General features: G+C 35.5%; 1 protein-coding gene across 5 annotated transcripts in view; it reads left to right on the plus strand.

The window, feature by feature from the left end:
* The window catches only part of ZNF385B (zinc finger protein 385B), a 435,288-nt gene that overhangs the window by 24,775 nt on the left and 395,467 nt on the right, over positions 1 to 15,046 (plus strand). The window lies entirely within an intron of this gene.

Below are 15,046 nucleotides of genomic sequence, written 5' to 3' on the forward strand. Positions count from 1 at the left end.
TCTTTGAAACAACCTTAGTGTTTATATCCAACTCTGCTGTTCTCTATGTGTTAGGTTACAAGCCTTGTTTTATGACTATAAAGAGCTTTAAAAGGAAAATAAGCTTGATATTTATTGTCGTGTCTAAATAAGATAATGAGTATTTTCTTTTAAAACCACGCAAGCTCTTTGTTGTGAGGAGTGCAAATTTAAAATGCGTAAACTCGAATACCCTCAAAATACCTTTTAGATGAAGCAGTATATTTGGAGAAGGGAAAACCACGGTGAGTCAGCTGTCTCTTCAGGCTTTGCTTTCAAAACAGTTGCTGACTTGTTTAGTGACCTTGGCCATGTTGGTCTTATTCCATTTTAGTTTTCCTTTTGACAAGTGAATTTCTTTCTACTAACCTGCTTTTCCTGAATGTGCTTTAGAAAAGAGATGCTATATAAATACTAACTAACAGTAATACTTTCTATGTCAGGAGTGAATTTCAATCTGAAATGAGAACACAATTGGTCGATATTTCTTTTGACCTTGTAATCCTTACCAAAAATATAAAAAAAAAAAAATCCAAGTACATTTTAATGAAGTATGCTAGGGTAAATGATTGATAGTTCATTATAATAGAAATATTGTATTCCGTATAGTTTCCTTTAAATATTAGCAGCTTGAAATTTGGCTTAGCAAGTTGGCAGCTTGAAAATCCCTGCTTTATTAGTTAGCAAATGATTCTGAGTTTTATCACATTTTATTGTCAATCTCAGTTTTTAGGTGCCTAGGAATTAAAAATTATATGCTCAGCTGACCCTTTAATTAGCTCTCATTCTGTCTTGTGTGATTTATAGCCTGGTGGCTTACATGTAAAAATGATATATGATTTAATGAACTGGAAAGGCAGAATAGGTTCCCACCTCTGATTGTTCAATGCTTTTCTCTGGCTGGTGACTGGGGTGCTGGGGGCAAGTGAAGCAGCAATTGGATTCCCTCATTCATTTATTGTTACAAGGACAGGAAGGTCCTGTTTGCTGTGATTGTTTGCAAGTATACCTTTGTTTCATTAGAAAACACAAGAACCTTGATTCAGATATCTTGAAATAGTTTTTTACGAGAAATATGAGAGAGGATTTTGACTCAAATTCTCTTATTTTACATTTTTATTTTATTGCTCTAAATGCAAATATCCCAGGAGAAGCAATACAGAGTTTAACCTGCAGGGTTTGGCAGTGTTTTAACACTGTGGGTCTATGAAGTCCACAGGTATTTATGAAATACATTAAACTGAGGATTGGGCTTACAGCAGTGGGTAAGAGAGGCAAGATCCCTTCATGAGAGAACAGACAACAAATAATAAGTAAATGCGTAAATATGATAATTTCTCACTGTGTAATGTAGTGAGTATTCTGAAAAAAAACTTTATGAAATTATTTTGAAACCCTCACATAAGTGGAATCATGCAGTATTTGTCTTTTGGTGACTGACTTATTTAACCTAGCTTAATATCCTCAAGGTTCATCCACGTTGTTGCCTATTTCAGAATTTCCATATTTTTTTAACACTAAATAGTATTCCATTGTATATATGTATCACATTTTATGTATCCATTCACTTATAGGCAATAGTATAGTGAATAGTTTAGTATAGTGAATAGTATAGTGAATAGTATAGTAGAATAGTATTATACACTTAACGATTTGTGCAGAGGGCCTATCTCATGTGGAGTGTTCTTACTACAAAATAATAATCGTAATAACAACAACTTTAAACAAGGTGCACTGAGACATGTGCCCGAAGTGAGGGGCTAGGGTAGAATTGGTGTCAGAGAAGGCCTGCCAAGGGAGTGACACCCCAGCCAGGACCCACATGATATGAAGGGTCTAGAGGCAGAACTTCCCAAGCACAGGGCACAGAGAACACAGTTCCAGGGAAGAACAAGCTTAACAATAATGCCAAATAGAAAGAAGGAAGTGGGGATGGGGACTCATGCATAAGGGTGAGGAAAGGTAGGAATTGAGAACTGACAGGGGCAGATAGTGCAGTGCTTGGACAGCCACAGTAAGGAAGTGCCAGCAAGCATCGTATTCCTTAGACCTTTGCCATAGTTCTCCTGGCCCCCACCCTACCAACACATCAGTGGAGCCATGGTGCACGTATTTAGCTTACGTGTATTCCATTAGGTCTAGGCCCCACCTGAATAAAATGGGCTAGAGAGTTCTAAGGCCAGAATATCTAAAAAGTTTCCTATTACTTCAAGGATTTCCACCTTCCCCCTGCCCAACGTTTTATTTTGAAAAATTACAAATAGATGGAAAAGTTGCTTAAACCCTTCACATAGGTTCAACAATTGGAAACAGTTTGCCACTTTTGCTTTATCTCTTTTCTTTCTGTATACACATTTAGTTTTGTTTTTGTTTTGTTTTTGCTAAAGCATTTCAAAGTTAGTTGTAGACATCATGACATTTCATCCTTAAATACTTCAGTGTATATCTGGTCATGTCCAGGAAATTTAACAATACAATGTTTTATCTACTATCCAGCCTATGCTTACATTTTCCAAATTGTCCCAATTTTGTCCTTTATAGTTCATTTTTTCTATTGTCCTATTTATTTAGTCTCCTCTAATTCAGAATAGTCCCCCAGCCTTCTTTGTTCCTTATGATACTGACATTTTTGAAGAGACAAGCCAACTGCTCTGCAGAGTATCTCTCAATTTGGGCATATCTGAAGTTTCCTCCTGAGTAGATTTTGGCTAAATGTATTTGGCAGGCATGCTTCATGGGTGATGTTGTGTCCTTCATAGTATATAATATCAGGAGGCTTATGATATTAGTTTGTTGATGATATTAAACTTGATTATTTGGTAAAGGTGTATTTGCCAGATTTCCCCATTGTAAAGATATCTTTTTCTCTTTTGCTGTCAATAACTAAGATTCTGAATATCTTGTTTTCTAATAGCCTTTCATCTAATGAGGTTAGCATCCACAGGTACATCTTTCCAGAATCAGTTGTTACTATGGTGGTTGTAAAAATGATGACTCTCCATTTCTCTTGTTCCCTGTACACTCATTATTTGACTTACCTTTGTAAAGAAAAACTTTCTCCCCTGTCTTTCCTTTTAAAATATCAGTATGGACTCAGTAATTTTTTAAAAAATGCATTATTTATCATTCACTGCTATCATAATACATTCTGATATTGTAATTGTCCCAAATTTGACTTATAAGAGCCCCTTCAGGCTGGTATTTTTAATTAGTTATTGAGCACTCCCCCCGACCCAGTTTTTTTGGTCTAGCTTAGAAGGAGGTTCAGGCTCACTTTGTACTTTCCCTGCTCAAGACCAGCAATCACTGATTTCTCCAAAAGGTTCTGACTTCTTCCAATGGGGAACGGTATTTAGAAACCAAAATCTGGGAACTAGCTATGTTTATTACTATGAGGGTGTTATTGCTTCCAGAGTGGGGGTAGCATTGCTTTTAGTACTATTCAGTACACACACATACATATACAAGATTATGAGTACTTACTGACACCTCTAATTCTTATCCTATACCACAGCATTCTTTTTTCCTTCCCTCATTCTGTAGCTGTATCTCCTCCCACAGAGAAAACCATGGTTCCAATAACATGAACATATTAATATTTACTTGTTTGTGGCTGCAATAATGCTCTCCCTAATTTTAGAATTGCTACACCAATATCAATACCAACAACAAACTCATGGAGTTCAAGATCTCTGCAGTTCTTTTTGTCCTTAGAATATATTTCATTGATGATATAAAGTCATACACTATGTCCAAAAGTTACCTGCATTCTTTTTCTATTTTCTGTACAGTTATGTTATTTATTGGATATATAATTAGGTTTTTTTTTTTTCAGAGTGAATTCAATTTTAGTTTTTCCCATCCTTTCTTATTTAAATTTAACTTTTTTAGTATGTAAAACACTAACTTGATTCAGAAGTCAAAAATGTATAAAAAGGCATATTCAGTACTGCCAGGTGTTTTTTAAAAATTAGTCATTTTTAGCTTTAAAATCTAGTAAGGCAACAGTGTGTATAGTAACCACCAGTGAATAGGGCAGCTTTATCAAATGGCAGAAGGGGTATCAGTACATTGGTAGAACTCTAAAGGACCATCCAAATAGTAATTCTTCTTGGTTTGATTCTGCATTATTACTTTCTTCTTTAATTGTAAATCTTTTAAATTTATATCTGAGAGTTGTATACTAATTTTTAGCAGAATACCGTGTGTATGTTTTTATTTTTTTTAGGTGTACATCATCTATAGAGCGGTGTTTCTCTAGCTACCACATCTTATTTGTGAGATCTGAAATAGTTTCAAAGAAAACTGAAAAGAACATTTTATTTGTATGGTTTTTCTGTGTATTCTCCTGAAATAGTCAAAATATGGGCACATTTGGGGAAACAAAAACTGAAAATTGAAAAATGTGGTCAAATATTCAATTGTGTCTAAATAAAATTATACCAAGTATCTGATTGAATATATATACACATATACATACATTTATACATATATACACACACACATATACACATACATATACTTTTTCTCTGGATGTTTTATCTCTATATGATAAGGGCTATATTAAAAAGTGATATGCTTTGCGAAATGTGAAATAATGGGTTGTGCAGATTTTTAAGAAGCTGTAAATTAACCTTGAAAAATATTTTATATAACATTGTTATTTTCACCCCAAAGCAGAGGAATTTCAAATGAATATAACATTTCTTGTTGAAGGTAATGTCAGCAAAATCACTTCAATTCAGTATGGTTCATTTACTCATGCAACAAAAATTAATTGCATAATGTGTATTTGGTTAGGTCTTGACTATTTTCTCTTAGCATATCTTATTTTAATTCTCAGATGCTTTGATTTTGTGTGGAATGTGATGATTATTATAAAATGCATACTTGGCCATTTAAGTTCGTTATTTAAATCATTAGCCTGAAGATCATGCATACCCTGGAATCTCACAGGGTGGCTAGAGTGTGGATTTGTAAGCTTTTGAAAATGAGGTGGTGGGTTGCTTGACATCTGGATTTGCTTTCTGACTTGGTAGACTAAGGCAAGATGCCTCGAATAGTGACCTTTCCTTTCCTAAAACCTAATAATTATTTTTGAAAAGTTCACAAAACTTACTTTTATCTAAATTCCACTTTTGAAAGATTTCTGTACATTAACTTTTTTTACATGCAATACTGACCCTGGAAGTGTTAAGCTCCTTTCAGTCATTTATGCTGTAGTCTGATGCATTTTAATCTGATTGCTTTCCTTCTAAATCCTAGAAGAGCTGTAGTGAGACTGCATTTTTAAAGGGAGAGGTGAATCTGTTGTAGCACATAGGGAACTTCAAGGAATATCCTGGAATGGATGCCTAGTGTACTGGGGAACCAAGGTGGGAGGAGAGGGAGAGGGCATGGTAGGAGAAGGAAGATTCCTTTGTAAATATAGCAAAAGGCCAGACTTGTCCAAATCTCATCTTCCTAATCCTAACACAATTTAATTAATCTGACTTCTGTGCTTGCTACTGAGACTTGTCGATGGAAGGAGGCTCTGCCACGTATCCTCAGACCCACAGCGGGATGTTATATGCGGGCAGTCTTGCCTAAATTGAAATGAAACTCCACACCCTATCATAATTTGCTCATGCCTTATGCCTGAACTGTTTCTTTCTGTCACAAGAATTAATAATCTTCTAGCTTCAAATGCATGAATCAGAGAAATAGCAGGGAGTCAGAGATTTTCTCTGTCAGTCTCTTTGTGAGTCCATAAATTAAGATCTTAACAGACAGATGTGCTTGGCAGAGGAGTGGCAGAGCTTGGGCTACAATAATGGCCTCCCCACTCCTGAACCAGGCCTTGGACGCTTTGCCCAAATACCTGGAACTTGCTACTACTAAACTGACTTTCCTTTTTTCTCTTGGAAAGAGCATTTAAGCAAACTTGTGGGCCTATGAGAGCACTGGTATCTGCTTGCAAGGAAGTTTACTTCTGGAAAATTAGAGATTATATTTTCATTTGATGCAAGTATTTCCAAGTGTATGTATTTCTAAAGATAGTTTTTTTTTTTTAAACAAAAAATTTTAATTTAGATGATAAACACATTTTTACCTTTTTTTTTTTTTCAAAGCAACTTGATCCAGTAAGTTTTGGCATCTTAAGTGGAAATGTTCATGCAGTTTTGCTGGATCTTCACTATGGCAGTAAAATGCAATACAGCACTGTGGTTAAGAATGCAGAACGGAGTCAGTCAGCATGCTATTTACTAGCTATGTGAATTGGAGAAAGTTTCTGTTGCCTTAGAAAACAAGGATACCTACCTCATAAAGTTATGTGACAGTTAGATTAGTGTATAAAATTTGCAGCACAGTGCCTGGCACTTTGTAAATGCATAGTAACTATTATCTATCATCATTATTATCATAATTATTACTACTGATAGTGCCTGGAAAAGGAAGTCCATACAGTCCAGTCATTTTTAGTTCAGGATTCATGTGCAACTTCTCTGTTTCCCATTTCATAAGTATTACAAATATTTTTACATATCTTTAACTGCCTGAAAATAAAAAATAAAATTAATAGACTGTAAGAGAAATTTTAGATTTACAGAAAAATTGAGCAGAAAGTATAGAGAGTTCTTCTGTACTCCCTCTTTTCCCCTCATTTTCCCTTATTGTTAGCAACTTGCATTGGTATGATCCATTTGTTATAGTTGTTGAACCAATATTGATGCATTATTATTAACTAAAGGCTCTTGTTTGCATTAATGTTCACTCTTTGTGTTGTACAGTCTATGGATTTTGTGAGATACATATTGTCATGTGTATACCATTCCAATATCCTACAGAAGAGTTTCACTGCCCCCAAATTCCTGTGTTCCACCTATTCATCTCTGCCTCCCCATCCACCAGAAACCACTGAACTTTTTATTGTCTCTCTAGTTTTGCCTTTTCCAGAATGTAATATAGTTTGAATCAGAGTGTATAGCCTTCTCAGATGGGTGTTTTTACTTAGTAATACGCATTTAAGTCCCACTAAGTCTTTTGTGGCTTGACAGCTCATTTCTTTTTATTGCTGAATAATATTACATTGCATTTACCATATTTTATCTATTCACCTTTTGAAGGACATCTAGGTTGCTTTCAAGTTTGGACAATTCTGAATCAAACTTCTATAATCACTTTTTATGCAGGGTTTTGTATGGACATAAATTATCAACTCATTTAAGTAAATATCCAGGAGTGCAATTGCTGGATCCCATGGTAAGACAACGCTTGGCTTTGTAAGAAACTGCCAACTATTTTTCAAAGTGCCTAAACCATTTTGCATCTCCACAGCAACGAATGAGAGTTTCTGTTTCTCCACCTCCTTACCAGCATATAGTGTGGTCAGTTTTTTAGCCATCCTAACAGAATTTTATCCATAGCTATTCTAATAGGTATGTAGTGATATCTCTTCGTTGTTTTAATTTGCATCTCCCCAGTGACATGATATGGAGTCTTTCAATATGCCTGTTGTCTGCATGTCTTCTTTGGTGAGGTGCCTATGCAGATCATTTTGCTCTTTTTCAATTGGGCTCTTTTGTTGAGTGTTTAAGAGTTTTTGTATATTTTGGATACAAGTTTTTTATCAGATATATGTTTTGCCGATATTTTCTTCCAATCTCTGGTTTGTCTTTTCATTCTCTTAAAAATATCTTCTCAGAGCCAAAGTTTTTAATTTCAGTAAAGTTTCTTCTATCATTATTCTTCTTTCATGGATTGTGCTTTGGTGTTGCATCTAAAAAGTCATATCCACACCCAAGGTTACCTAGATTTCCCCCCATGTTTTCTTCTAGAAGTTTTATAGTTTTGTGATTTACATTTACTCTATGATCAATTTTGAGTTAATTTTTGTTAAAGGTGTAAGGTCAATGTCTAGATTATTATTAATATTTTTATATGTGTATGTACAGTTGTTTAATTTTCACTCTGGTAAGTGAATTAACATTATTCTTGAATATATTTATAGGAAGATATTTTAATCATTGAAGACTTAGGAGAATATTGTTTTTCAGCTAACAGTCTCTTCAGCTATGAAGAGAAATATTATTAGAACATAAAATTGTTTTCTCAGTTAAGTATTTTGACATTTGGTCTTTTACTATATTTTGGGATGATTTGGAAAGACTAGAATGGTATGTATGATTTGGAGCTGATTGTATTCCTTAATTAAAATGTTTGGTGCTGCTCTTGTTTAAATAGTGGTGCTCTCTTAAAACTTTTTTTTTAATCCATCCCATCCTTTGAGTTACTGGTTTGGAAGATTGTTAAAATGAACCTGACTTCCTTTCTTTTCTTTTCTTTTTTTCTTTTCTTTTTTCTTTCTTATTCTCTTTCTTTCTTTTTAAATCACTGTACTTGGCTAACAAACCTTAACATCTGCTGACATTGTTGATCCTAGGAATAAAAACGTGAGATGATCTCTGGAAATATTTCTAGGTACAGAGCCCAGGCAATCCATAAAACCCATATATTTCAAATCATGCCAGTTTTGTGAAATATTTTCAGAAATACAGTTGCCAGTGATTTGGTTACATAGGCCCGTTTAAAGAAAAGATTTTAGGGTTCTTGAGGTGATTTGTAATTTTCATACTCTCAAACTTCATGAAAACCAGAAGCCTTCTCTTATCCAAATCTTCCCTTTTAGATTGTCTTGGTATTCTTTTTTGCAATAACGTAGCCACTCACATTATGATGGTTTGCTTAGTGTTAAACCAAATCATCTGAAACAAAAAGTGAATAAAGGATTTATATTTAAAAACAAAATTTTACTTAAGCTACAAAGCAGAAATGAGGGCATGTTTTACTTTTAATAAGGAGTTTTCAAATACAGGCCATTATCGCTAAATGTTGTGTGTAATATGGTGGGCTCATGGTGAAGGAATTAATGGACAATTTAATGATGAGCATTTGGATTTTGTTTAGCTGTCCATTGTAGGATGTATTTTTACCTCTTATCCTACTATATAGTTTCCCACATATCGTTATCTCACACTTGCCCTCTGTTTAAAAGTATTGACATTATAAAAAATAAATAAGGTAGACCCAGCAATTCCATAGGCATATGTACCTATGTTCCACCAAACACAAGAATGTTCATAGCAGCATCATTTATAACACCCTCAACTGAAAAATACTCAAATATCAATTGATAGTAGACTAGATAAATAAATGATATATTTATAAAATATTCATAAAATGATATATTCATAAAAATACAACACTTTACATAAATTAAAACAAATAGTTTACAGTTATACCCAACAGCACAGTGACAAAACTCACAAAAGAATAAATTCTACATAACTGCATTTATAGGAAGCTTAAAAACAGGCAAATATAACCCATGGCATCAAAAGTCAGGGTAGTGGTTACCCTTGAGGCAGAAAATGATTATAAGGGGGCATGAGATGGAGTCTGGGGTTTTGGTAATCCTGTTGATCTTAATGCTGGCTACATGGGACATGTTCACTTTGTGACAATTCACAGGCTCTATGATGTTTGCTTGTATGCACGTATGTTATGTTTTAACAGCATGCTATAAGAAAGGCAATGTTTACATCAACATTGGCCCCAGTGAAGGCAGCATTTAATAGGGAGCAGTTAATAATAGGAAGCTAGGAAATGTGGGGCAGTTCTGGTTGTAAGAGATGTGTGAGGTTTATTTTTTAAAGATTATTTAACATTAAATTATTATTTACATTTTGCATTTGAGAATTATATTTTTCAAATAAATATTTATATTTATGTAAATATAAAACTCAGATTTCCCACTGCTAGAAATACATAATCATTTCATTAAAATGGTATTTGTGTTGTTATGAAATCAGCTATCAGATATTTGAATTAATAGAAGATTAATTAATTAATCCTTGCTTAAAAGTCTTTCGTGACTTGTTGCCCACAGGACAGAATTCTGATTTCCTGGGGAAGCATAGAAGGCCCAATGTGATCTGAACTCTCCCCAAGTCTATTTACCCCTCCTTCCCCAACCCTCCCTATCACACTGTCTCCAAAATACCCAGCTTCTTGCAGCTCCTTGGACGTTGGTTTTTCCACACCAACTAGTCTTTGCTCTAGCTACTCCTTCTCCCCTGCATGCCTATCATATTTACATATTTCTGACTAATGTGTTTCTAGTGCTTAATACAGTATCTGGCACTTGATAGGATGTCAGTTAATTGAAGATAGCATGAAGACACTATCAGTGTCTTATAGTATACTGTATCACTTTACATTCTTAGATAATTTTGTGTCTCTTTGTTAGGTTTTAAGACACTCAGTGCAGTGTGAGTTTCCAGTTTGTCTTTATTCTACTGTAGTATTTAGACCATACTAGGAACTTAAGTGTGGAATGGACAAAAGATTTGAAGTTTTGAATTGATACAGAAACCAAAGTCAACTAGGTTTGTCTTTGATGTATGCCGTATAAATTTTTAGCTTTAAATTTACCTTTCTTACTGCATTATTTATAGATGCAAAAGCAGTTGGTATTTATTTTTAGTATATGTTTTGTGGGTAGGTGCTAGGCAGTGAGAGAAATCCAGGCAAGTTAAATAAATTTTTTTTCTGAATAATTTACAAAGCAAATAAAAAAAGAAAGAATAAAACAAAACCTACGTGTTCATTTTAGGTCCATTTAGATCTATTGTGTGTATTGTGAAGAAATGTCTTGCTGCTGACCCCCTGCTTTAAGGGAGAGTGCTGCATAGTTGAAAGGCGCCTATTGGGAATATTTTTGCTTCTCTGCAGGGCTATCAATAGTGCTCTTTGCTTCATAGAGATGGATGGTGCTGGGGTAAGCGGTGTCTGAGTATTCCAAAAGGACTTAAATCAGTCATCAAGTGAGAGTTAGAATGATGTCTTTTCATTGTTAACAAGCCAGCCTTCTACCTCTATCCCTGAGGAAAACCCATGAGTGCATCAGAGCTCTTGCATGTTTTGTCGTTGTTTTATTTGTGGCTTTATAGAGTTGTATCAAGAAACAGAGCACTATCAGTCTTTGTTAAAATACTACTTGCCTTCCTGATACCTTTTGAAAAATTTCTTCCTTATCTATTTAAACATTGAACTCCATTCTTGTTTGACAATTCCAAATCCTAAACTCTGCTATATGTGAGGGTGGGAGCTGGATTTTCGACAGCTGTTTTTCATACTTTGGTAGCTTATTTACCTATTCTCTTCTAATTGCAGGCTCTCATTTGCGGGCCAGGTGGCTCACAGAGGTGATGTAAAAAGGAGGATAAAAGAGGTGTTAAAAAGGATACCCCAAATTTAGTGTCAATAAAGCTGCTGAGCTATGGGAGAAGATGGCATCAGAATACTGACAACGAATCCTAGAATCATGGGAGGACAGAGATGGGGGGGCAATCCTGAGGTGGTAAATGGGAAGAAAGTTGGAGTTCGCAGATGGTGGAAGCCATGAGTTAAGGAAGGGAGGAGTCGTTATCATCAATAATATTTTACTCCCTCACTTCCTTGAAAATTGCATCTTATTTCAGAGACTCAGAGTGAAGCAAGACTTGACAACACTGTAATGAAATTGCAAGGGGTAGAAAGGTCCATTACCAAATGGCTTGGTGGGTCATCTTGTGGGGACTTCTGCTTTAAAACATCGTTATTTCTTAACCGATAAAGCCTAGGCACAGCTAACTAATCTGAGCTTCAAGATAACCTCTCAAGTAATTTGGGAAAGAGGAAATGAGATGCTTTTAAAGCTTGCCTTTAAACTGTTAGAATAGTGGGGGTGGTTATTTTGTTAATCTTTATTCTTTAGAAGGAGAAGAATTGTGTTTTTGTAGTAACACATTTTAAACTATCAAAAAAGAAGTGCTTTGACCACAGCTCAAAACCACCACATATTTATTTTTACACTAACTTTAGATTGAGTGAATTTAAAATTTATTTTGATATGTCAATTGAAAATTAAAAAGCAAAACAGGAAATGGTGACTAGATAGCCATTGGGAACTGGACTGGCTTTGCTTTTGTAAATGGGGGATTAGGATTCGTCTGTCCTATAAAGGACACACAGCATTTAGATTAGACATAATCTGATTGTATTGTAATACAAAGGCCATTCAAGTCAGTTCAGTGTTCAGGGTCTGTAAACACCATATGACCACTGATTGGTCCAGGGAAGAGTATTAACAGAAAGATAATAATGAGTTTTAATCCAAATCCCTAAAGCACAACAGCTGTGGCTTCAAATGAATTTTCTTTCGTACGTTAGAAGCAGTGCTGTGTTTCTTACTACATGATAAATTGAACTATTTCTTTGCTTGCACAAAGAGTATGCCTATTTAACTTCACTTTTATTTGATTAGGTATTTCCCTTGTCTCAAATTTCTTTAAGAATATGATATACATGTTGCCAAAATGTTTGCTTGTTTGTTTGTTTTTTAAAATCAGACTACCCACGTAAGAGCAATGTGTAAACCAAGCATCTCCTCGGCAAGCTAGCATATATGGCCACCCTGTTTAAAAGTTGTATTTTTAACTTTTAAAAAATTCTCCAATAAAATGATGAAGTCACACTTAAGATATTAGGGAACCATATGCCCTTCCATATGTGTTCAAAATATATGGTGCTTTGGAAATGAAAAAACAAAAACAAAATTAAACAAAACAAACACAGACCTATGTTCACAATGAGTATTTAAAGTGCCAAGTTTATTTAAATATTATTCGCAAATTTTATTTTCTTCTCGTCATTTTGAAATGTATTGCATTAGGAAGCACTTATTCTCTGTATTTTTATGTTTTACTAATGTCATTATTCATATTGCACCAACTGTATAGTGAATGCTATGCTGTTCTGTGTAGGATATTCTAAAACATAAAAAGTACAGAAGAGTCACAATCTGATAAATGTCAAGGATTTACTTTTGTAGTTAACATTTGTTGTCTGACTCTCAAGCACCCTTTCTCCTTCCAAAGTACAGTGCCCCAAATTTTCTGAGCAATTTGGGTAACATAGATTTCTCTTCCAGCTCCAAAAAGGGCTCTCATTGGTTTGAGCATCGTTGTGCCCCATCCCTTTAGCCACAATGATTTATTTTTATTTTTATTTTTATTTTTTGAGACGGAGTCTCACTCTATCACCCAGGCTGGAGTGCAGTGGCTCGATCTTGGTTCAGTGCAAGCTCCGCCTCCCGGGTTCACACCATTCTCCTGCCTCAGCCTCCCGAGTAGCTGGGACTACAGGCGCCCGCCACCACACCCCACTAAGTTTTTTGTATTTTTAATAGAGACGGGGTTTCATCCTGTTAGCCAGGATGGCTCGATCTCCTGACTTCCTGATCCGCCCGTCTTGGCCTCCCAAAGTGCTGGGATTACAGGCGTGAGCCACCACGCCCAGACGCCACAGTGATGTCTTTTTAGTGATGGTCACATGGACCACACACGCACAACTGGACTAGATACTAGCATTTTAGTAGAGCTGCTGTAAAAACAGGCTCTGACTTTCCTGCTGGAAGTAGTTGAACTTGTACCCTTAGGAGGTAGGGGAGACCATCTAAAGATTTTTAAAGGCCGGGCCGGTGGCCCACGCCTGTAATCCCAGCACTTTGGGAGGCTGAGACGGGCGGATCACGAGGTCAGGAGATCGAGACCATCCTGGCTAACACAGTGAAACCCCGTCTGTACTAAAAGTACAAAAAAGTAGCCGAGCACGGTGGTGGGCACCTGTAGTCCCAGCTCCATGGGAGGCTGAGGCAGGAGAATGGCGTGAACCGGGGAGGCGGAGCTTGCAGTGGGTGGAGATCGCGCCACTGCACTCCAGCCCAGGCGACAGAGCGAGACTCCGTCTCAAAAAAAAAAAAAAAAAAAAAAAAAGAAAGATTTTTTTTAAAGCCTTAGGGTGAATACAACATCTAAGATCTTCATACTAAGGTATGAAGATAGTCTTGGTAACACCGTTCAGCTGGATGAAGCTAAACCCTGTCACTGGAATTTTTCATTACACGAACTAGTAAATACCTTTAATTGCTCAAGCCTTTTAAGTTTGAGTTTCAGTTACTTGCAACCAAAATAATTCTAGCTGAAGCAAGACTTAAAAATAACTGCAAACCATTGTGTTTTCAAATATTTGGAAACCATCATTTTTGAGAGGAAGAATGACATGCTATTTCAATGACTGACAGAGGAAGATTTAGAGTTGGATGTTGGGTCATGGAGGTAGAGAAGGATGAACAGTAAAATATAAGAAAAGTTATCAAGAATGCCTCTGTACTGAAACAATGGGAACAAATAAAAATTTGCGTTAAGGAAAATGTTACTTGATAGTGAACCAAATTTTGACAAAAGGCAAAGGAGGATTTATAAATGAGCTCAGCTTTGTGACCTTGGATAGCCTGGAAAAGAAAAGTAGGTATAAAATTAAACTTGCTATGTTGAGACATAGCAAGCATTTTCATCTTTTTAATCTAGAATTAAAATTCACCTGTTTGTGAAACTTGTGCTGCAGCTTTGTAATATGGCATAGCAGTTCTATGTGGTATTTTATGGTAACTGAAGAATTTGATATGCGGGGATAAGACCCAGGCAGAAGAGTAGGTCTCACTTTTTATCACCTCAACTACTTAATCTCACTCATGGAACCAAGGTTAGTGAATTGGAATATTTCTTTGGCTAGAACTTTATGACCAGTGCAAAGTTATCTTTGATTCAGCATGAATTTTGAGCTCTTGAACACTTGCTGTTTTTCTCCCCTCCCAAAAGAAGAGAACCCATCTTTAGATGAAAATTTCCAAACAAAACCTTAAACCTGCTTTCTATCCGTCACAACGTTCAAAGTAATATAATAACTAATAGAACTTTGACATCTTTATAGCTGTTTTTACAGAAAATTTCTATAAAAAGTCCAGGACTGGTTTGCCTTATATGTAATGGATGGCTTACTCCCATAAGCATAGAGTTTCTATTATTATGTGTTTATTTTTGTGTGCAAAGAATAATTCTTTAGAATGGAAAAAGGTATTCCAATGACTTCACTTTTTAAGGCTGAA

Source organism: Trachypithecus francoisi, unplaced genomic scaffold, assembly GCF_009764315.1.
Source record: "Trachypithecus francoisi isolate TF-2019V2 unplaced genomic scaffold, Tfra_2.0 Lachesis_group13, whole genome shotgun sequence".
NCBI lineage: Eukaryota > Metazoa > Chordata > Mammalia > Primates > Cercopithecidae > Trachypithecus > Trachypithecus francoisi.